Source organism: Theropithecus gelada, chromosome 4, assembly GCF_003255815.1.
Source record: "Theropithecus gelada isolate Dixy chromosome 4, Tgel_1.0, whole genome shotgun sequence".
Taxonomy (NCBI): Eukaryota; Metazoa; Chordata; class Mammalia; order Primates; family Cercopithecidae; genus Theropithecus; species Theropithecus gelada.
In genome coordinates this window covers 114,919,708-114,944,468 of record NC_037671.1, presented here as the reverse complement: position 1 = coordinate 114,944,468, position 24,761 = coordinate 114,919,708, and the positions used below count along the sequence as shown (strand labels likewise).

The window sequence follows — 24,761 nt, the reverse complement described above, 5'->3', positions numbered from 1 at the left end:
CCAAAAAAAAAAAAAAAAAAAAAAAAAAATTATGTCCTGGCCAGGCACAGTGGCTCATGCTGTAATCCCTGCACTGTGGGAGGCTGAGGTGGGATGATCACTTGATGTGAGGAGTCCGAGACTAGCCTGGGCAACATCATGAGACTTCATCTCCACAAAAAAAGTACAAAAAATGAGCCGTGTGGTGGCGTGTGCCTGTAGTCCTAGCTACTTAGGAGGCCCGGGTGGAAGGATCCCTTGAGCCAAGGCGTTTGAGGCTGCAGTGAACTATGATTGCATCACTGCACTCCAGCCTGAGTGACAGAGTGAGAATCTGCTTCAAAAAAACAAAAGAAAAAAAAATGGGGTCCAGCATATAACCAAATTGCATTTGGTCATGTTTCTTTTCTAGTTTCTTAAACTAGAATACTCCCTTTGCCTTTCTGTTTTTCATACTCCCTTTGCCCTCCGGTTTTCATTAGATGATGGATGGATGAATAGATAGATAGATAGATAGATAGATAGATAGATAGATAGATAGATAGATGGAGATAGAGCCTCACTCTGTCACCCAGGCTGCAGTGCAGTGGTACAATCTCGACTCACTGCAACCTCGGTTCACTGCAACCTCTGCCTCCTGGGTTCAAGTGATTCTCCTGACTTAGCCAACCGAGTAGCTGGGATTATAGGCATTTGCCACCATGCCCTGTTCATTTTTGTATTTTTCATAGAGACAAGGTTTTACCATGCCAGGCTGGTCTCGAATTCCTGGCCTCAAGCAATCTACCTGCCTTGGCCTCCCAAAGTGCTGGGATTACAGGTATAAGCCACCGTGCCCAGCCCGTGAGATTTATTTTTATGAAGAGCCCAGGCCAGTTGTCTTATTTAGTGGATTTGTCAGATTTATCTATGATTAGATTCAGGCTGGACATTCTTTTTTTTTTTTTTTTTGAGACAGAGTCTTGCTCTGTCACCCAGGCTGGAGTGCAGTGGTGCAATCTCGACTCACTGCAAGCTCCGCCTCCCAGGTTCATGCTATTCTCCTGCCTCAGCCTCCCGAGTAGCTGGGACTGCAGGTGCTCGCCACCATGCCCGGCTGATTTTGTTTTTGTATTTTTAGTAGAGACGGAGTTTCACCGTGTTAGCCAGGATGGTCTTGATCTCCTGACCTTGTGATCCACTCACCTCGGCCTCCCAAAGTGCTGAGATTATGCGCCCGGCCCAGGCTGGACATTCTTAGCAAGAGTACCACCTAGGTGATGCTGCGGTGATGGTGTGGTGATAGTGAATCCTTACTGTTGTATCACAAACAGCAATCACAGACAATGCCTGTCCCTCCCATTATTGGTGATGCTGAGTTGGACTGTTTGATGCTAAAAGGGGCTGAGTTTCCCTGTGGGGTACTATTGTAGTTTGATACCGGTGATTCCATTGCCAGTGTCTTCACATCCAGTGATGACTCTCGCCTAAATCATTGTGAAATGGTGACTGTCTCATCTGTTATTCTTTCTGTATTTCTCTATCTGGCATTCTTCCACATAGGTGAGCTTTTTCCTTTTACCCTCATCTCTCCCTTTGTTTTCCCCTTAAAATTAGACATCTTTTTTCCAACAATGAAGTTATTGAGCGTATTTCCAACTTTTATGTCAAACTTAAGGAAAGCGACCTCCAGCAGGCCAATTCAAAGACTCTTTTGGTAGATATATTTAATAGAAAAAGAATGACTAGGTGGTTACTGTTAGACTAGTTAAAAGAATGAGGCTGGCTGGGCGTGGTGGCTCACGCCTGTAATCCCAGCACTTTGGGAGGCCGAGGCGGGTGGATCACGAGGTCAGAAGTTCGAGACCAGCCTGACCAACATGGTGAAACTCCGTCTCTACTAAAAATACAAAAATTAGCCGGATATGGTGGTGTATGCCTGTAATCCCAGCTACTCGGGAGGGTGAGGCAGGAGAACTGCATGAACCCAGGAGGTAGAGGCTGCAGTAAGCTGAGATTGTGCCACACTCCAGCCTGGATGACAGAGCAAGACTCCATCTCAAAAAAAAAAAAAAAAAAAAAAGAATGAGGACAAAACGGTTTCCTTCAGTTCTTTTTTTTTTTTTTTTTTTTTTTTTTGAGATAGGATCTTGCTCTTTTGCCCAGGCTGGAGTGCAGTGGCACAATCTTGGCTCACTGCAATCTCTGTCCCCTAGGCTTAGGCAATCCTCTCACCTCAGCCTCCCAAGTAGCTGGGACTACCGGGGCAGGGGCATGCCACTATGCCCTGCTAATTTTTGTATTTTTTTGTAGAGATGAGTTCCACCATGTCACCCAAGCTGGTCTGGAACTCCTGGGCTCAAGCAATCCACCTGCCTCCGTCTTCCAAAGTGCTGGGACTACAGGCGTGAGCCACTGCACCCAGCCTACCTTCAGTTCACCTGGGGGTGTGTGGTGATGGTGGAGGAGGTGGGAGGGGTTGGGTGGCAGGGAAGTGGTTTAAAATTATAGATCATGATTTCATTAAAGTGTATCAGAAACATTTTGTTAGGAATGTTTTCCTGAAGAAAGTCATGAATTATGCAAAAAAAGTTCTGTCCTTGATAAGGTAGGGATCTTTAAACATTATAAGTATGGAAATTCGAAATTATAGAAAGATATAAAAATATAACAGAAAATAGAAGTTCCTATTTAACACAACCATTATCACTTTTGTGTGTTCTTAGAAAAAAGCAGTGTTTGCGAGTTGGCGGCATTTCACAATTTTATAGGCAGTTTCTAACTTCAAAGGCATTTTTAAGAAAAGCTCAAGGTCATAGAAACAACAGTATAAAAATGGAGGTAAGAATTTCTAATCGTCACTGGGCTAGGTGACTCATTCCTATAATCCCAGCTCTTTGGGAGACCGAGGCAGATGGATCTCTTGAGCTGAGGAGTTGGAGATCAGCCTCAGCAACATGGGTGAAACCCCACCTCTACAAAAAATATAAAAATTAACCAGGCCTGATGGCACATTCCTAAAGTCCCAGCTACTTGGGAGGCTGAGGTGGGAGGATCGATTGAGCCTGGAAGTTGGAGGCTGCAATGAGCCGTGATCGCGTCACTGCACTGCAGCCTGGGTGACAGAGCAAGACCCTGTCTCAAAAAAAAAATTTTTTTTAAATTTTTATTATAATTGTTCTCACAAACATGTTTGACCCATATGTGATAAAGACTGGTTGTACTCGCCAACCACTGTTTCTGTTCCCCAACAAGGGGATGTAAACCGTCTTTCTCCCAGCTCTTACTTGCAGTGTCTGGAAAACACATTTTGAAAGGCGAGAGGTTTGCATTCGAGAGAGGCTGGGGCTTGGAGGTGTCCCTGGAGTTTAAAAGGCTGAGGTTTCCAGTGCTATTCGCTTTCAGGATGTTGAGCCCTCTGAGTAACAGATGCCCTAAAATTGTAAATTTTCCATCTAGAAAAGGGGGAAAAAAAATCTGTGGAAGAGTGGATTATGAAAAACAAATCTACCCTCCAAGAAGGTGGTCAACAAAACAGAGTAACTGAGACCTTCACTCAGAAATTCCACGATAGCAGACGTCACCTTTCTCATGTTCGTATTTTGTTGTAGAAGACGTTTGGATGAATCATTGACGGTTTTTTTTTTTTTTAATCAGAATGCTTTAATACATTTTACATGGATTTAGGAATTTGGATGTTAAAAATGAGAAATCTTCTACGATGGCATGATCACTGTGAAGGAGTAAGGTTTTTGGGATTATTTTCCTACCATCTGTTGTCAGCAGGACCACCTGCGTATCATTTTCCTTCCATCCAATGTATGACTTCGCCGCCAAGTGGTGCCTTTGTATTTTCCACTCCAGTGTGGGATTGCAGAAAGGCTGTTTTTCTGCTTATTTTTGTTGAATGGTTTTATGCTGATTAGATCAATAGAATACCTCGTTGATCTGGAAAATTGTTCTTATCATCTAGACATCCAGACTGGTTCCATTTGATTGGTTGGCATTTATCTTTGCAGAAAGAAAATCGCTGGTAAATAAAATTAGACTGAACATAATCATCAATAGATGTCATCACTAAGCATTTGTTCGCCTTGGTCTGACAGTTGTTGGTTAACAAATTGATCAAACTGGAATTGTGTGTGTAAGCATACTTTTGGTGTGGTGTTGAGCCTAAAGAGACCTTGAAATGCAATTTTCAGTGTAGAACAAAAAATATTGCACTTAGATAAAAAAAATCTTTCCATGTTCCTGAATGCCCTTTAAAAAAAATCTTGAATAAAATTTAAATGTAGCAAAGCTACAATTGTGTCAAAGTTCATTTTCATAGCAAGGTGTGCTGGTGGTTATAGTCTCTGATGGCAAGTGCTTGTTAATAGAGCCAGGAATAAGTGGCAAATTTTGATTCCTTCCTCCAGGAATCTGCTTCATGTTTGAAAGTGATGAAGACATTTTCATAGCTGCCAGTACCTTCGGTTGCATGTTGGTGTTTTTTAATGTGTTGTTGGTTTTTTTTTCTGCATCAACCCATCAAAACATGTCTATGGTTTTTGCTTAGGGCTGTAATGAAATTGAGAAAGGATGGCTAATTAGAGTAACTTGGCTTAGTCAGCGGTCTGGCCGTTGAAGGGATTCAGTTCCTCCAGTGCTGACCAGCCTTGCAGTCACTGCAGAGCAATCTCCCAGTGGACGGAGCCTCCCTGAGCCTCGCACAAAGAAAAGCCAGCGCAGCTGGGAGTGGCTCCAGGAGCACAAAACACCAGGGGATCCAAGACTTAACTTATGTATTTATTATTTATTTATTTGCCTGTTCCCCCTAGCAAGTCACTGATTGTGCTTTATCACGATCGTATGCTTTTATGACTGCTTTAGATCGCCCATTGATGCCTCTGTCCCTTTTTCTTGATTTATCTATTTAGTAGTAAGAATACAAGGGGACTTGCCCTTTAAGTCTATCTTTTATGGAATGGTATGGAAGGATTGAGTTTTTCTTGGCAGTTTGAGGTGGAATTCTTTGTGTGTGCATCTCCACGAGCACATAATCAATTGAAGCAATTAAAGTCTAATCTTGCTCTTGGTCATTTAGTTAACAAGGAAACAAACAAACCTAAAAACAAATACAACAACCTGTGCAATCTTGAAGATACCGAAGAAAATGAATAAGAATCTGTCCTTTCCTAGGGGTAATTACTTCTGCAGCTGTTTAAAGGTGGGTTTCTACACACTGGGGCTCCAGATGTCCACCGTAGCAGATGGAGATATTGAGCAAATGTCTGAAAATGGCTATTAATTAATGAGGTTGCAAGATACTTTTATCAGTTATGAATGTCACATAGACTGGGATGCTTTAGTAAGCAATACATATGCTATTGATTTAAAAGACAGCCTGGATTTTATCTTTTGGGGGAGTGAAGTACTCGTATGATAGCCACACCTATAGACAAAAATCCTGGTTTCTGTCTCTACTCCTCTTTAAGAAGTGCTTTTTAAATGCAAAATGAATGGAAAGGCATATTGTTTGTAAACATATAGATGTTTCCAATAGGAGAACTTTGTAGAACTGAAATAATTTGAAACAATGCATGCTAAATTCCTTTACCTCAAAATTTGGTTCTTGGTAAGTAATAGGTGTTTAATAGATATTTATTGAATGAGTTAACTATTAGGGCTTTACAAAATGATCAGGTTTAAACCTGCAAGCAGACTCTTGCCTCCTATTTAGCATTTTCTTTGTTAGTCTTTTATTTTAACAGGAATATAAATCCTATTTTTTTACTTAGCTTTTTTCTTTTGTTCTTCAACAAATATAAAAGACATTTTCAATGTGAGTAAGAATATAGTCAGGAACAAATTTTAAGAGCAATATGTGGGTTTTGTAAGGATTTACCCTTTATATTGGTTCTTCTGGTGCTGATGTTTTTCCTAATGTTAAATACAGCATTAATCATTGAAATACGTAAAACATGTTACGTCTTCCCTTTTCAGATCCTTAGAGAATAGCTAATAGGTTTGTGTGTGTGTGTGTGTGTCTTTTTATTTTTTTCTAGCAAGAAAGATCTCTTTTGTCTTAATATCGTGGAAGGGAAATAATAGAAATTGTCCTTTTTTATATTTTATTTAAAATCTACAATGATGAAAATGTATCACTTAAGGTAGTATGTAAAAAGTTTATGGATTAATTTTTTATTAACTTTCTTTGGGGTCTATAATGTATTAATGTGGGTGGATTTACAATGAAGGGGAATTCAGATGTTGTGTTTTTGTTTTTTGTTTATTTTTGAGACAGAGTCTCACTCTGTCACCCAGGCTGGAGTAAAGTGGTGTGATCTCGGTCACTTCAGCCTTTGCCTCCTGGGTTCAAGTGATTATCCTGCCTCAGCCTCCCAAGTAGCTGGGATTACAGGCACCCACTACCATACCCGGCTAATTTTTGTATCTTTAGTAGAGACAGGGTCTTGCCATGTTGGCCAGGCTGGTCTCGAACTCCTTACCGCAGGTGATCCTCCCTCCTTGGCCTACCAAGGGACCAGGATTACAGGCTTGAGCCACCGCGCCTGGCTGTGTCATGTATTTTTGTCAAAGAAGAATCAAAGCATCGTAAATCCAGTTGGAGTCCAGTTTCTGGGAAGTTCTGTTCTTTGAACACTGTTGTGTTGGAGACCACTTTCTCTCTGCAATGATGTTATTGGTGCTGCAATTAATAAACAGTAGTGTCTAGTTCTTAGCCTAGAACAATGGCTTTTAAAGTGTTCTTCGTTAAAACTTACTTCATTTCTATTTTCTGGAATTCCTAGAATAAATTGTTCAATAAGCAGTTATAGTGGATTTGAAATTGGAGTGTAATTACTGCCTACACTGTTTGAGTGGCCTCGAGGGCTCCCACCCAGAACCTGAGTCGGACTTACTTAGAAAGACATTCACTGTTGTTTCAGTGTTTTAAAAGATTGTATTCCCTGGTCTCATCAAAATGTTATTTTTTTTTTTAAGAAAGTAGGGATAGAGAAGGAATTTCTCTGGCATGGTTTCAAATCCTAACAAGGTCTGTGATGCTCGGCAAGTAACATTCTTTCAGGACTTGGTTCTCGTCAGTGTCATGAAAGGGACTGTTTTAGGTGATTCTGAAGAACAGCTCTTAGGTTTCAAATTTTTGTGTGTGTGTGATTAACTTAAGAATGGTAAGTTTATTTATATATAACTCTCTTTGACCGAGGAAAAAATGTACAGCAGTTTTTAATATGTATGCAAGAAGAAACGAGCAATATATGATAAAGGATAAAGGTAGGAAAAATCTGACCATGGAGAAGGCATTCTATTTAAACATTTTTAAAATTTATTTTCTCTCTCTTTCTTTTAAAACTGACCCTTAACACTGCTTAATGAAGCATTTAAATAATAGAAACGGGATGGAGACAATAAGCAAGCGAAAGCTGGTGAGGTGGCATGCGCCTGTAGTCCTAGCTACTGACGGGAGGCTGAAGTGGGAGGATTGCTTGAGCCCAGAAGGTCGAGGCTGCAGTGAGCTAATGATTGCACCACTACACTCCATCCTGGGTGATGGAGTGAGACCTGGTCTCTTTAAAAGAGTAAATAAATAAGCAAGTGAAATCAAACTTGAAAAAATTTTTTAAAAATATATATATTTTTAAGCATAAAAGTGGTATATTGTCATTGTGCAAATGCCACCATATAAGAAAAAAAGTTCCTTCATTCCCTCTTGTCTTCTGAGATTTTTCTTACATACACACACAAACATATCCTTTCTGTTGGTTTTTAAAAAAAATATGCATATAGATAATACTGTTGCGTAACTTGCCTTTTTCACTCAATAGGAAATCATAAGCACCTTTTGGTTCAGTGTACACAGACCTGGCTCACTGCTTACTGGCTACATGTTCAGTGGCATGGATATACTCTAATTTACTTAACCAGTCTCTTTACTGATTGACATGTAAATTGATTCTCATGGTCTCCTATTACAAGTAATGCTGAAATTGAACATCCTTTCATATACAGTATAACTTTCATGTATAAAATGAAAATTATGTATAATATACATATTCATTTATGCTTGTGCAAATATTTCTGTAGGCCTAATTCCTGGATGAAAGGGAATGCCCCACTCTTCCACCCTTTTCTATATGATAAATTTCTGACACATTTACTTGTTAACCAAGGAGTGACTTAAGTTTCAAAATATGCTTAATGCATTCAGCTTTCAATAGCTCACGGCACACACTGTATATAAAAATATGGAACGCTTTACAAATTTGGGTCTCATCTTTGCATAGGGGCCATGCTAATCTCTGTATCGTTTCAATTTTTAGTCTCTGTGCTGCCAAACCAAACAAGCGCTCTTTTCTTTCTTTCCCTTTTTTTTTTTTTTTTTTGGAAAGGATCTTCTTCCTCTTATTGCCCAGGCTGGAGGGACACAATCACACCTCACTGTAACCTTGAAGTCCTGGACTCAAGAGACCCTCCCACTTCAGCGCCCCCCAAGTAGCTAGGACTACAGTTGTGGGCCACCGTGCCCAGCTCTTTTCGAAAATATTGTAGTATGAGATACTTTACAGAATACCCACAATGCCCCATTTTGGCAATCATATTTCACAAACCTTTGACTTTTGACTGAGTTGCAGTTAGCTTGAAACACTAACATTTTGCTTTCACTTAGAGAATTACCATTCCTTCTGTGTAAATCTAAAGATATATTGCATTTAACAAGGCCATGTTTTAAATTTGCCAGTGAACACATTGGCAGCTTCTTTCCATTCTGCAGGAAGTGGCTTTGTTTCTGTACTTTCCTCCTGTTATTTCCTTAGGGTAAACATCTAGGCTTCATGCAAAGTAGAAGGGGCATGTGTGTGGTGGTCAGGATGTGGATTTGAATCCCCAGCTCAGCCACTTACATTAGATAAGTCACTTAACTTGCGAGCCTCCCTCTGCAAACTGGATGAAGGTTGCTGAAGAACATGTTTTTACAAGTTGTGCTAATTTCGATGCTACCTTGAACAAATGAGTGTTCAGATTTGGCCACGTCAGTGATATTGGTAGTGTTACTTTGACAGGTGAAGGATGGTGTTTTAAATTTGCTTTGACTTTTGCGTTTCTGTAATTTCTGGGAAGAGTTAACCATGATTTTGTAAGTCTATGTATTGGTTCGCTAATTTAATTTCAGGTTACGAGTAGATTTATTGCCCACTTTATCTTTTGGGGTCTTTTTATAAGCTTCAGATCTCATGGTTGATACTTTCACATTTGCAAGAAGTTCTCCTACACTTAGGGAATAGCCCCCCAGATCCTAACTCAACCCATTGTATCTTGATGATGCTATATAGAATTTTAAGTCTTAGAATTGGGGCAATGTATATGAGGTTAGGACCCAATTTCCTGTGGCTTCATTCTTTTATCCACACACGTTTTATTTAGTTGTTTGTTTGTTTGTTTGTTTGTTTAATGAGACAAGGTCTTGCTCTTTTGCCCAGACTGGAGTGCAGTGGTGCTCACTGCAGCCTTTACTTTCTGGACTCAGGTGATCTTCCTGCCTCAGCCTTCTGAGTAGCTAGGAATACAGACCTACACCATACCCTCCTTTCCCCAACACCCAGCTAATTTTAAATTTTGTTGTAGGGATGAGATCTCCCTGTGTTGCCCAAGCTGATCAAACACCTGGCCTCAAGAGATCCTCCCAACTTGGCCTCCCAAAGCAGTGGGATTATAGGTGTGATCCACCAAGCTCAGTCTGGCACGACCTCCCATGCCAGAACGTGTGATGCAGGAGCGAGCTGTCCTCTTCCCCTCCTGTTCCTGCTCTCAGCTACCCGTACATCTATTTTTATTTTTTCTGAGATGTAGTCTTGCTCTGTCGCCCAGGCTGGAATGCAGTGGTGCAATCTCGGCTCGCTGCAACCTCTGCCTCCCAGGTTCAGGTGATTCTTCTGCCTCAGCCTCCTGAGTAGCTGGGACTACAGGCACACGCCACCATGCCCGACTAATTTTTGTATTTTTAGTAGAGACAGGGTTTTGCCATGTTGACCAGGCTGGTCTTGATTTCCTGACCTCTGGTGATCCACCCACCTCGGCCTCCCAAAGTGCTGGGATTACAGGTGTGAGCCACCGTGCCCAGCTCACGCATGGGGATTTTCCAGCCTACATGTCCAACCTTCACCAAAACAAATGCCCTGTAGCCCTTTGGTCTAGAGGTGCCCAGGGAAGAGATTTGCATAGGTTCTGAGAATTCCAAATCTTGGGCCCCCAGGACAGGTGGGATGTTAATTTCAGGAAGGTTTGCCCTTTTGGTTGCCGCGGGGGAAGGATGTAGCCAGAAGAGGCCCAGAATGGGTCTCCCTGAAATGAGAGGCTCTGCCTGGGTCTGTTGGTGTTACCGCTCACAGGGATTCTTTGAAGCAGTTGCTTATTCCCTGATTTCTCTTGTCTGTCAATTGAATAATGTTTTCCCTGCTGCCTACCTATCAGGTTATTAATTCCTGATCACTGTCAAGGTTTAGGCTGGTCAAACTTGAAATCATTGATTACATAAAGTGTATTACGTATAAAGTACTAGATTTGTAAGAAAGTTGCTATCTTCATCTTCATTTAGTTTTTATCTTGGCTTAGCTCTTGCTAATTTCCCACAGTACAGCCTGCACTCATGTTATGAAAAAATTTAGATGACTGTTGAAAAACATTCAGGATTTCTTTCTTACTTCTCAGCCCAGGACTGAGCCTTTATGAAAGAGGGCAGCAGGAGATTTTAGAAAAGTGGAGGCCCTTGTACAAGGAGGCTGGGCTCCATTTAATAACGATGAGGAGGCACACTTTAGGAACTAAAGGAGACCAGCATGACAGATTAAGCATTAAGGCAGAACTAAACAAGAGGCACTCAAAGGCAGGGAGATCAGCTCTTAGGATATTGCATTAAATCAACCATGAAATGCTAAAGCTTGAACTAGGGCAGAAATCAAGCAATGGATACAGACAGCATTGAACACAAAAGAAATGATAGGATTTGAGGGAGCATGAGGATGACCAAGATGCAGAAAATCCCAAGATGATCTCCAGGTTTCTAGGCTTTTCCAACTAGGATGCTAATTTTTTGCCTGAGAAAGAGTATTATCAAGCAAAGACATGGTCTCACTGTTGACCCAGAAAATGGAGGGACAAGGTAACAAAAGCTGTGATCCGTTTTCCATAATACTAATGGTTGACACTGACTGGGTGCTTACTATGTCAGGTGCTGTCCTACACACTTTGTACACTCGTGATAGACACTTGTAAATCCCCATCGTACCAAAGAGGAGGCAAGCCCCTAGAGGTGAAGGAACCTTACAGGTAGGGCCTCTTCTCAAGGCGAGGCATTCTGATCAGAGAATGCCTAAGAGAGGGAGAGGGAGAGACAGAGACAGAATTCAGTATAAAGACAGAAAGCCCACTGTTAAAAGCAATGTCAGGTGTTTTTATGAGAGCTCAGAAGCTGTCACTGACATAACCAAGTTTCAAATCCAGGAGTCATTCTTTTTCCATTGGCAAGTCCCATTGGCCTCATCTCCAAAGACATTTCACATCGACCCATTCTGTCCACAGGGCCTTCCCTGGCTTCATCTCTCCCCTGCATGGACACAGCAGCAGCCTTCCTGCCTCCAACTCGGTCTCCTTCAGCTCCTTCTCTCTGCAGACAGATTGGTGGTTTGGAGATTTTTAGGGTTTGTCTGTGGTCGATTTATATCTGATAAAGTGAGCAAGTCTTAAGCGTATACCTTGGTGAGTTCTTACAAGGTGAATGCACGAGTAACCCTCTCCCAGGTCAGGTTGGAGAACCTCACCAGCGCCCCAGAAGCCTCCCTTGCATGTCCTTCTGGTTATTGCTCCCCAAGAGGTAATTACATTCTGACTTCTGTCCGCATATATCAGCGTTGTACATCATTCACCACGAATGCAGTGATCTTTGAAACCTGCACGTTGAGATGTGCCGTTACCAGATCTCTCGGCATCACTCCCACATTGCACTCTTTGCCATTGCCTGACATGAGATAAATAAGAACACATGGTTGGGTGTGATGGCTCACACCTGTAATCCTGGCACTTTGGGAAGCTGAGGTGGGAGGATCGCTTGAGCCCAGGAGTTTGAGACCAGCCTGGGCAACATGTTGAAACCCTGTCTCTACAAAAACTACAAAAAAATTAGCTGGGTGTGGCGGTATGCACCTGTAGTCCCAGCTACTTGGGAGGCTGAGGCTGGAGGATTGCTTGAGCCTGAGAGGTCAAAGCTGCAGTGAGCCATAACTGAGCTACTGCACTCCAGTCTGGGCAACAGAGCAAGACCCTGTCTCAAACAAAACCAAAAACAAAAACAAAGAACCGACACATGTCGGTGTCTTATTTCTCTCTTCCCTGCCATTGGTACTTTTTGCCTATCCAGACCCAGCTCAAAACTCAACTTTTTCTTGTACACTTTCTCTTATCGACAGAATTGAAAGGGACCCCTCCCTGTTAGTACCATGTGTCTTAGTACTCTGTCTTCGATATGTGACACTTCCTTTTGACTTGACACATCCAGATGACATAGGAACCCATCACAGGGATTAATCAAGTGTTGAATAATGCATGGGGATCCAGGGTGGAACCGAGGCTTTTGCAAAACGATGAATGTTCAGAGGCTTTGGAGAGTGAACTTGGAGGTCAACAAAGAGGATGAAATGCAAGATGCACTATGAGCATGTGGTGGTCTGGACTGCAAGATTCAGGCACTTTATTTTAGGAGTAATGTGAAGAACATGATTTATGAACGACAGAGTAGGGAGTGTATTGAGACCACATAAGACTAATGCTCCATTGTAAAAACTTACATATCAAAGCAAATATATTGTCCCCTCAGTCCCCAGAAGCAATAACTGGAAACAGTTTTAGAGGACATAACCTAATTGATATAAAAACTTTTCACTCTCAGAACTATTTTTCCCATTGTCATAGGAATGGACACCAAATAATGTTTTCGTGTCTTGGCAGTGATTCACATTATTGGGTTTGCTATTGGACTATTTTTTCCTTGCTAGGAAGTACACATCAGAGAGCTGCATTTCACTGTGTGTGTGTGTGTGTATGTGTGTGTGTGTGTGTGTGTGTGTGTGTTTCAATCTACTGATTACCAAAGAGCCTATAATTCTCAATGGAGAGTTTATGGAAAAGATGAAAAGAGGATTTTTTTTAAGAACAATAACCAGAAAGTTTGAGACAAATGAGTATTATAGCAAAGTTCTTTTTCGCAGTAACTTCTCTGGTTGTAATGTCTTAGGTTAAAAAAAAAATCAATTTCATGCAAAAAGGGGGAGGATTATGTAAACAAAAACAAAAAAAATTTGAAGTATTACAGTCTATCATTTAGGTGAGTTGTAGAGGGGAAAAGAAGTCATTTGTACAGTTTGATGAAGAAATAAGTATATTTTCCAGTTTCTAAGATAGTCTGTGTATGCTCTGAATTTAAAGCACATCATTTCCTGTAAGTCAGTATTGGGTTCAAAAAGTGCAAAGGCTTTATTGATCATCTGCATCTATCACATGATTATCTTCTGGAGCTGATAATTTTTTTTTTTTTTTTTGAGACAGAGTTTTGCTCTTATCACCCAGGCTGGAGTGCAATGGCACAATCTCGGCTCTCTGCAACCTCCGCTGCCCGAGTTCAAGCGATTCTCCTGCCTCAGCCTCCCGAGTAGCTGAGATTACAGGAGCACTACCACACCCGGGTAATTTTTTTGTATCTTTAGTAGAGATGAGGTTTCACCACGTTGGCCAGGCTGGTCTCGAACTCCTGGCCTCAGGTGATCACCCCCTTTGGCCTCCGAGAGTGCTGGGATTACAGCCATGAGCCACCGCACTGGGCTCTGGAGGTGATAATTTTTTTTTTTTTTTTTTTTTGAGACGGAGTCTCGCTCTGTTGCCCAGGCTGGAGTGCAGTGGCCGGATCTCAGCTCACTGCAAGCTCCGCCTCCTGGGTTTACGCCATTCTCCTGCCTCAGCCTCCCGAGTAGCTGGGACTACAGGCGCCCACCACCTCACCCGGCTAGTTTTTTGTATTTTTTAGTAGAGACGGGGTTTCACCGTGTTAGCCAGGATGGTCTTGATCTCCTGACCTCGTGATCCGCCCGTCTCGGCCTCCCAAAGTGCTGGGATTACAGGCTTGAGCCACCGCGCCCGGCCGAGGTGATAATTTTTTTAAAAGATTAAGGCAACAGCAATTTTGAAAGTGAGTCATTGTCATTGATAGTACACTTGTTTAGGGAAAGCCCTTTTTCCTGCAGAAGCAAACTTGCTTTAGGAATAGCATCAGGCTGAAAGCGTTTTGTTTGCGTTTCAAATAAAGCTGGCAGGAAGACTGGCACCTGTCTGCTCCATCTCTGTGCTCTTACTATACAAATATGTTCTACTTTGCTTGCTGTCAAGGTTCAAGATCAGTAACAGCAGGGAGGGGGCATTTCCCAGAAGCCCACACGACCTCATGAGGAAGCGCCACCCCTCGCTGGATGGGGCGTTGGCTTGCATTCTTAGGAAACAGAAAACAAAACAAAGAAACTCTCCCTTTCTAGTCCCGCAGATGTGAATATTGGAGACTGTTTCACTAGCAGTTACAGTCTATACTTCTTGAAATCATTTAGTTTGCTTGCAGATCTTGAACGAAGTGGTTAAGGAACGAATTCTTTCCATTGAGGTGTCCATTATCCGTTATTATTTATTTAAGCACATGTGGACTAAACAAGCCACTTTGTACTCTGTCTCTCCAGGTGTCAAAGCAGCGTAACTTGCCCTTCTTGACTGAGTCCCAAATGCGATCTGAGTCAGAGAAGGTTAGAGCTCAGAGCTCGAGAGAGTTCAAGTATTTTACAAAACAAAACAATCAGGTGAGGACCAAAGCTACTGCTGTTGACTTAACCAAGGTCCCACAGTTGTTGGGTGGCAGCAGTGGGAGTAAGTATATTTTCTTTTTTTATTTTGATTTCATTTTATTTTTTTTGAGACGGGGTGTTGCTCTGTTTCCCAGGCTGGAGTACAGTGGCACAATCATGGCTCACTGCAGCCTCAACGTCGCTGGGCTCAGGTGATCTTCCCACCTCTGCCTCCTGAGTAGCTGGGACCACAGACACGAGTCAGCACGCCCAGCCAATTTTTGCATTTTTTGTAAAGATGGAATTTCACCATGTTGCTCAGGCTAGTCTCTAACTCCTGGACTCAAGTGATCTACCTGCCTTGGAAAGTGCTAGGATTACAGGCATGAACCATCAGGCCCGGCCATGTTTACTTATTAATATTTTAAAGAATTATAAGGAATGTTTTTACACTGTTGGTGGGAGTGTAAATTAGTTCAACGATTGTGGAAGACAGTGTGGCGATTCCTCAAGGATCTAGAACCAGAAATACCATTTGACCCAGCAATCCCATTACTAGGTATCTAACCAGAGGATTATAAATCATTCTACTATAAAGACACATGCACACATATGTTTATTGCAGCACTATTCACAATAGCAAAGACTTGGAACCAACCCATATGCCCATCAATGATAGACTGGATAAAGAAAATGTGGCACATACACACCATGGAATACTATGCAGCCATAAAAAAGGATGAGTTCATGTCCTTTGCAGGGAGGTAGATGAACCTGGAAACCATCATTCTCAGCAAACAAACACAGGAACAGGAAACCAAACACCGCATGTTCTCACTCATAAGTAGGAGTTGAACAATGAGAACACATGGACACAGGGAGGGGAACGTCACACACTGGAGCCTGTGAGGGAGTGGGGGCAGGTAGGGGAGGGATAGCACTAGGAGAAATACCTAATATAGGTGACGGGTTAATGGGTGCAGCAAACCACCATGGCACGTGTATACCTATGTAACAAACCTGCACGTTCTGGGCATGTATCCCAGAACTTAAAGTATATATGAAAAAAAAAATTATGGCTGGGCTCAGTGGCTCATGCCTGTAATCCCAGCACTTTGGAAGGCCAAGGTGGGTGGATCACTTGAGGTCAGTAGTTTGAAACCAGCCTGGACAACATGGTAAAACCCCAACTCTATGAAAAATACAAAAAAATTAACCAGGCGTGGTGGCGGGCACATGTAATTTCAGCTACTCAGTAGGCTGAGGCAGGTTGAACCCGGGAGGCGGAGGCTACAGTGAGCTGAGATCGCACCACTGCACTCCAGCCTGGGGGACAGAGGAAGACATCGAAAAAAAAAAAAAAAAAAAAAAAAAAAAAAGGGAGGGAGGGAGAGAGAGAAAGAGAGAAAGAAAAAGGAGTCACAAGCACTTTGTTTAAATGGGAGAGAGAGAGAGAGAGAGAAAGAAAAAGGAGTCACAAGCACATTGTTTAAATGGGCTTTCCAAACAATAGGTGCTAAAATAAAGTTGACAGAGTTATAAGGAAGGATTACACAGAGCCTCTGAAGTATTTAATTCATATTTTGTGGGATATTTGGGGTACATCTGAACTGCCTCTCACTCTTCCCACTCCTACCCTACCCCCATTGAGAAGTCAAAACTCATGCTTTTGGAGGACAGAGGGAATTTCTCCCAAATTATTGTCTTCTGCCTCTTAAATCAGGACCACATTTTTCAAGTGTGCGTGTATGGGGAACGAGTCCTGGTCTGTGTTCCACTGTGTTACTGATGAAGCTAAAAATTAAGGGATTAATGGCATCGCTAGATGCGCTCTGTAACAGCTGGCAGCTCTAAAAGCTATTTTGACAGCTATAACTTGTGATTTATAAATGGGGTTAATGGATTCCTGTTAGAATGGAAAACGCACTTGTGAAAGATCACTTATTCAAGCCATAGTCCGTACATACTGCAAGTGCTTTCTCCTGAGGCTTGTATTTTTTTTCTGGAGGATTTTTGTTTTTAGTAGACATTGCAGGACATAGGTTTTTCTTTTCATTTTAAAATTTGCAACAAATCCCAAATCACCAGAATTGCTGAAAACATGCTGTGAGAGATGAATGTCAAGTTCACAGTCACTGCCCTTCTCAAACAGAACCACCACTAGCCAGCCCTTGAGTGCAGATGGGGAGATTCAAACTGATACTCTCCACCCCTAATGTTGAGAGAGGTGGTTATGCGGCTTCAAGGTCCTCTGCAAATTCACCATACTTGGCTAGACAGTGAATGTATTTTTAATTAGGCACTGATTTTGAGAGCATTGGGTTATGTAGTAGTGAATATTCTAACCAGCCTGCACGTCTCAGAAGGAGAAGTATGAGAAAATAGATTTGGTAGCAAACACCAACCAGCCAAACAAAAAAGCAAAAAGCCAAAAACCCATCTTGTGGTTGATGTGGTTTCCATAGGGCTTTGCCTGTCATATATTGTCACTTCTTAAGAAACGCTCTCCCTTTTTTCTCAGTAGAGTAAGGTCTTGATAAGAAGATTGCAAGGTGTGCAACATAACTGTTCTATTGAGTAATTTTGTGAAACCAGGAAATAAGAAAGAAAAGAAACTAGAGCTATTATTTGTCTTTCTTAGAATGTCTTGATCAATACATTCTATGCTGGCCCGTAAGAGAAAGGAAGCACAGGGCTTTTGAATAGAGACCCTGTCACCAGCTTAACTTTGTCAAGGGAGGGTGGTGGGCTTTCGCAGATGTCATTTTCCCTTGTGAGGTTTTAGCTTGGCTCTTAGCTCATTCAAAGCAAAGGCTGAGAGATGTTTAACTTGCAGATCCTTCCATTATGGAACTTGGATTGCAATTCTCTCCTCCTTGGGTAACATGATGACTAGCATGGTTATGGCTGGCGTTTTGCTTTTGTTTTGTTTTGATACACTTTTGTGTTTAGAAGGTCAAACATCCGATGGGAAGAGGCATCCGAACAAGATGGTTTGGAAGCGTCCTTTTGAGACTGGAGAATTGTGTGGACTAACACGGATATGTTTTTAGAATAGTCATCATTTCTTTATGGGAAACATTATTCTGGCACCTGTTAATGCTTATAGGGACTAGTATTGTTGAGTTCCTTCTCCACTGAATTCAGGTAGCTTGATCAGGAGCCATTTTGGAGGATAGGAAAACTGGGCAGTGTCTGGAAAGGCCAACATCTTCACTGCACACCCTACAGGGAGGGTGGGTGGAAGGCTCCACAGGGGCATCAGTTGGACATCATGACAAGCCCAGGCCCAGGTGACTGAGCCAGACAGAACAGAGAAGAACCACTCACTGTCATCCCATTCTCCTAGCACGTCCCTCACCCAACTACAGTCTTTCTCCACTTAGACATCCATGCCATTGGGTGCTCCCCAAAAAATCTGAAGCCAAGCAGATTGACCCTTGGCAGTGAGGCCCTGGAGTTCAGTTAGGACTCCTCGAAGACCTTTCACCCCTCACAGGCCAGCTTCCTCTCCCATCCCCTTACTGATGGTTCCCAGCCTTCATCAGATTCTTTATTTATTTTTTTTGAGATGGAGTTTCACTCGTATTGCCCAGGCTGGAGTGCAATGGCATGATCTCGGCTCACTGCAACCTCTGCCTCCCAGGTTCAAGCGATTCTCCTGCCTCAGCCTCCCGAGTAGCTGGGATTACAGGCATGCACCACCACTCCCAGCTAATTTTGTATTTTTAGTAGAGATGGGGTTTCTCCATGTTGGTCAGGCTGGTCTCAAACTCCTGACCTCAGGTGATCCACCCATCTCGGCCTCCAAAGTGCTGGAATTACAGGTGTGAGCCACCTCGCCCAGCCCTGATTCTTGTTTTTAACCTCTTGCCCTCTCCCCTACCAAATCCCCTCCTCTTCCTCAGAAGTTAGTCCTTCTAGCTTCTTCCTGTAACCTTAACTGCATCGAAACTCCCCCTCTCTGCACGTAAACGGAGCTGCTTTCTGATTTGCTTTCCCTTTGAGAGCTGGTCTCCAGTTGCTGCAGATCGCCTCATCCGGTGTCCCCTTCACCACCTATCAGGTTCCCTTGGTCAGTATCATGCCTCTGAGACAGCAGCTGCCCATTGGAATTACCTGGGAGAGCCTTAGAAACTACTAATACGTGGGTCCCTTTCCCAGAGATTCTGACTTAATTGGGTTAGGATATAACCACAACAACAGCCCCCAAAAAGTATTACCCCTCCTCCTATAGGCTCAGAGGATGAGAAATTTGCCCACATGTCTCACAGCTAATGAGTGGCTCAGCTGAGATTTCCTCTCATGGGTGGGCTTGCAAATCGTGCTCTGTCCTGGGCTATGCTGGATCCGGAGAAGCCCGGTAGGATCATTACCAGCTAACAAGGGGTCTTGCCGTTGCCTGCCCCTTAGGAATCAGTGGGCCTAGGCGAAGTCCCTGTTTTCCTCAGAGCTGACTGATAAACACTGGCTGTGCTCAAGCAGCGGCAGGGCTGGATTCGCGTCACTTACTTTGGTATGCAGGAGGCTGCTTGTATGCTGTGGCGCACGGAGCTAAGCACGCACGTCAGAGAAACCCATTTCAATTTATCATTTTAATTTTGCTATTAAGCATCCACAAACCCTAAATGGATTCTCCACAATGGCATCTGCAAGTCCATTAGCAGAGCTAAATGTTTAATGACTTTATTAAGTAACCGATGGATGCCACAGTGTATAGGAAACTTTCTTGAGTTTTTTTCACAAATAAGGAGGCATTTCTCAAAGTCTCTTGGGATGGCTTCACATAGCTCACTCCCAGCCAGTTGACTTGTGGCCTCTTTCCCTTCCTTCCACGTGCAGTGCCTTCTATCTTGAATGCTGCGGCCAGCAGAGGTTCTGGCAGTGGAGCCCTCTGCCTAGCAGGCTTCAGACAGGAGCCTGTGAGGCAGCGACGTTTCCATTGAAAAGCAGTTTAGAATTCAACCTCCATCTGCTAATTCCCATAGATGCTCTTTAGCAAACACAGGACAGTTGTTTGTGGATTCAAAATTTGCTGCTTTTTAATTCTGTATCTTACATTTTGGTGATTGTGCTACAAATATTTGGAGTTGAACATAATGGGATAATAACTGTTGATTCTTGGCTAAATCACATTATCTTAGGTCATCTTTACAAATCAAGTGCATTCTACTGAAAAGGAGACAAGCAATTTTGCTTGTTCTTTTTCTCTTTCAGTCGAATGGAGCATGGACTTAGAATTGAAGTTGCAATGGGATGGGCAATACATTCTAACTGGGTTTTTAGTTAAAAATCAGCAATCAGTTTAAGCAATCTGTTTCAAAGGCAGTATAGCCACAAATTTGCAGACAGTGTGTAGTACAGTTGTCCTTCAGTATCTTAGAGGAATTGGTTCCAGGACCCTCCCACCCATGTTGGTACCAAAATACAAGGATGCTCACAAGTCCCACAGTTTGCCCTCTGGACCCAGGGGTTCCCCATCCTCAGATTCAACCAACCAAGGATTGAAAAGATAGTATTTGCAGGATGAGGAACTGCAGATATGGAAGGCTGACTGTATTTCACTTTGACAGGGGTCTCAATTATCCTCCTCATTGAATGGTAATATGTTGCCTGTTTTGGCAAAGTTTGGAGTAAACTTCTGTCTCCACCTCCCGTATTGCAGCTGTCAGCATGGTGAAGAGCCTGCGAGATGCGGGCGCTGATATGTGCTGCCTAGGGCTGCCTAACACAAACCAAACAAACATCCCTTCTCAGGATGGGAGAAGAGCTTTTTATGAGACCTTCTTGTGTCTTCCTGTTGCCCATCTCTGCCTTTTCCCCCATAAGCAGGTGACAGTTGTGCAGTGTATAGGCACTACATATTTTTCATGTCTGATTGCCTCCGTGGTGGAATTTCAGATACTCCTGTCTTAGGGACACACCTTTGATTAGAAGAAGTAATATTAGCCTCTAAAATTTTTGAACTTTAAAATCGAGACTTTACTTGGGATAACGCTGGTTTCCTCTTCTGTCGAAATTGTTTATCTCTTGGACTCAGAAACTATTTCGCCTTTCTGTGGTACACAGTGGATTTCAAAACATTTGGTATTATCAGATTTCTAAGCAAGGATGTGATGTAATTATTTTACTACCAAATGAGGATTCCTTTGAGAGAAGCAGCCACTTAACGTGAGAGTAATTACTTGAATATGAAGTGGTGTGTAGGAATTAAGTGAGAACGGAGATCTTGACTTCCACTTATGCTATAGATAAAACCTGAAATGAATTTGCTGGTGCAGGGTCCCAGAAAAAACTAGTCATGAGAATTGCCAGAATTGTCAGAAATGTGTTTTGGGGTGATTAATTTGTATTATTCTAACTATTCACGATAATATTTTGCTTGTTTTGCAATTAGAATCTGTGGAGGTCCAAGAAGTCAAGATGGTAATTAATTTGCCTGGGACAGCTGGTAGATGCAACAGCTCAGAGCAGTGGGTGGTGAGGAACTTGTCTTAGACATTCATGATGCAGGTCATGACACTGGAATATAAAGCTCTAGCTCTAGGGGTCTGTATTCTGTGCTGTGTAACTTGACATGATCTGGGACCCAAAGTCAAATAACTAATCAGGAGAAGTCAGGTGCTTTTTTGTTAAACCCAGAACTCCAGTATTCCTTTGAAGCTTCAGGGGAGAGTCAGTAACATGGTATCGGGCTTGTTCCCTGTCCTTAACACAAGAATCCTTGGAATTGCTGGATTACATAGTCTGTTCCCCTGCGTGGACACCCAGTGCAACCATGGCTCACATGGTTTAATCTGTGTTAGATGTGTCATGGATCCAGCATAATTAAGTAGAGATGCATTTTCTTGGTTTAAGGTACCTTAGGGGAAAAAAAGAATACAGTTCTTCAGGTTCAGCCTTGGAGTTCTTCTTCCTCTTTTTTTTTTTTCTTTTGTTTTGTTTTTGAGATGAAATCTTGCTCTGTCACCAGGCTGGAGGGCGGCACAATCTCAACTCACTGCAACCTCCACCTCCCAGGTTCAAGGGATTCTCCTGCTTCAGCCTCCCCAGTAACTGGGACTATAGGCCAGTGCCACCATGCCCAGCTAATTTTTGGATTTTTAGTAGAGACGAGGTTTCACCATGTTGGCTGGGATGGTCTCAATCTCTTGACCTTGTGATCCACCCGCCTCGGCCTCCCAAAGTGCTGGGATTACAGGTGTGAGCCACCGTGCTTGGCCTAAAGTTCTTTTCTGGTTCTATGAGGCTGTGAGTAGTGGTTCTTAACCAGGAATGTTATCACCATTGCCTCAGGGGAGGTACACATTTCTTGGTGTTGGGGGTGGGGCGGGGGACACCAGGGATGCCCTGTATCCTGTAATTACCATCCACGGTGTCCACAGAGAGGAAGATACTGGTTGTGTCAGAGACTTGGTCTAGGATTCACAGGTTTTTCTTCCAGTTGGATTTAATGAGCTTCTCTCTGTCCTAAGACCCAAATGCTGTGGGGTTTGCCAACATTACAAGGTAGGCATTTCACAGAACGGAATTCTGGCAGGCCATCTTCATGCAGTGAATGCTGTCATTGGTAGGTGGTGCTTTTTATTGCCCCCATCTCCAGCAGAGATCTTATAAATTCCCTTTGCCTGAAATCAGCATGGTTGATCTCCCACCTAACCAGATTTAGAGTGCTTTGTTTTCTTTCACATACTTTCCCAGAGAACTTGGGAGTTTTAATACTTTTAAAAACAACTATAACTTTTTATAAAGTAGAGGAATACTTGACTGAAGTGTTGTGTGTTGAAACATACTGCATGCATCCATAGTGTCTTTAGTTATGGGGGATGTTAGTAGATGTGACTCAGAGAGGGTTCCAATATGAGGAACTCATTTTTAGAAAATGCAGTGATTTTCTCCTTAGAGATTGAGAATGCACATTAAAGAGTTTTTTAATTCTAAGTAAATCTGCTTAACTCTGTCTACCTCAGAGTTTCCCAAGCTAACCTGGAGCACAGAACACGTCTGAGATAATGTCTGAGATGCTCGTGTTGATACACCCAGTATACTCATGCTCTCGGATACCAGTTTGATAAACACCGATCTTTGAGAATTTAGAGGCCTAATTTGTAGACAACATTCCTGATAAAATGAGTTCACCTGTAGTGGACAGTCCTTTGGAGTTTCCATAAGCAATGTGAGATACATTATTTTCTAAGAGATCCAACAATTTGAATATTAATGTTCAATGGAATTAATTTTGCATGCTAAAAGCAAGCTGATGATTTTAGTGGATCTCTCTTAGCGATCATTCTTTCTCATGTCCAAAGATGAGTTTGGGTTATTTCTCCTGAAATTATGGTTAACTAATTTTCTTGAATTTTACTGAAAATGAGAAGAAACATGAAAATGTGGGATTTGTAGACAGTAGCGAGAAACTCTCTATCTGGTATTTATACCCCTCACCAAGCAGCACTCACGGGCCCGCAAGCTCTTGTGCTGCGCAGAAACCGTTCCAGCTGCCTTCCTTAAATAGTAAGCACTGCATTTCAAACACAAAATAAAATTAATATTGGCATTCTGAAAATTAGAACTTTTGCACTAGGATTAAATTAAATTAGTTCAACGAATGTGACAGCATGACAAAGCTGGTCTAAGCCAATCAGGTATTGAAAGTGGATAAATGTTGCTGTCGGGTGAATAGCTCTTACTCGGCAGTTGGTGGGATGATGTCGTGTAGGCTGTAAACCCCATCTTGGAATGAAGACCTGCAGGATAAAGTGCGGTAGGATACGTGGGGTTCGGACAGCTGGGCCCTGTTATTTTCGTCCTCTGGAGCTGGAGGGAAGGGGCCACAGGGACTGTGGGTGACGGTGAGGAGATGTTCACCCCCTTTTCTGAGTCCTTCAAATGAACTCAGTCGAGCTTACGGTGATGTCACCAAGCAGTAAGGGGATTGTTTTGGGTGGTTGGTTTTGTTTTGCTGAATATATGGGTGGAAAGAGATATCATGAAATTTAAAACCAGCAGTGGCTTTTTTTAAAGATCAGAGGCTTCATGGCATCTGTAGGTTAAGACCTGGGACCTGCCGCCACCCTCAAGAGGATCTGCTGCTGCTTCCCTGAGGAAAACTGGCCGCAGGAAGAGAGCTCTGGAGGTCAACTTCTCAGAGATAAGGGCTTCTTATTTTTAGAGATCGCCGCAATCACGCCCTCCCCGGGATGCATCCTCTTCTCAGTTTCATGTGGTTGGAGAGAGCTTTTGACTCCATGCTTTGATAATACCTCTGAAACCTGATAAGCAGTTCACTTTCTCTCTTTTAAAAACCGTGCTAGTTAAAAGGCCTCCTCCTATGTTTCTTTTGCAGATTGCCTTAAATCTTTTTTTAAATTCATGGAATATAAACGTATATTTCTGATTGCCTTAGCAGTGCTTACTGTATATACTGAGCTAATTAAAAATCACATCGGCCAGGTTCGGTGGCTCACCCCTGAAATCCCAACACTTTAGGAGGCTGGGGTGGGCAGATCACCTGAGGTGAGGAGTTTGAGACCAGCCTGGCCAATGTGGCAAAACTGCATCTCTACTAAAAATACAAAAATTAGCCAGGTGTGGTGGCATTCACCTGTAATCCCAGTTATTCAGGAGGGTGAGGCAGGAGAATTGCTTGAACCCGGGAGGTGGAAGTTGCAGCGAGCCGAAATCATGCGACTGCACTCCAGCCTGAGAGACAGAGCGAGACTCCATCTCAAAAATAAATAAATAAAATAAAATAAAGTAACAATCATTTTCCTGCCATTCTCTACAGAATTAACAGTAATGTTTTACACTCTTAAAGAAAACCTCTTTAAAATAGCTTTAACACTGGGGTTTTAATAAGGTTTATTTCTGCGTCTCAGAGAAGTGAGATGCAGCCTCTTCAGGCTGAACTTCTTGGAAGGCATGACTGTG

General features: G+C 42.6%; 1 protein-coding gene and 1 non-coding gene across 4 annotated transcripts in view; one reads left to right on the top strand and one right to left on the bottom strand.

Annotated features, from left to right (window-relative positions):
* AKAP12 (A-kinase anchoring protein 12) overlaps positions 1–24,761 on the top strand; it is a 123,926-nt gene that overhangs the window by 34,563 nt on the left and 64,602 nt on the right. The gene's annotated exons all lie outside the window — the stretch shown is intronic.
* On the bottom strand, positions 8,202–8,310 carry LOC112623916. The gene has a single exon (XR_003119267.1). It is a non-coding gene; the product is annotated as a U6 spliceosomal RNA (small nuclear RNA).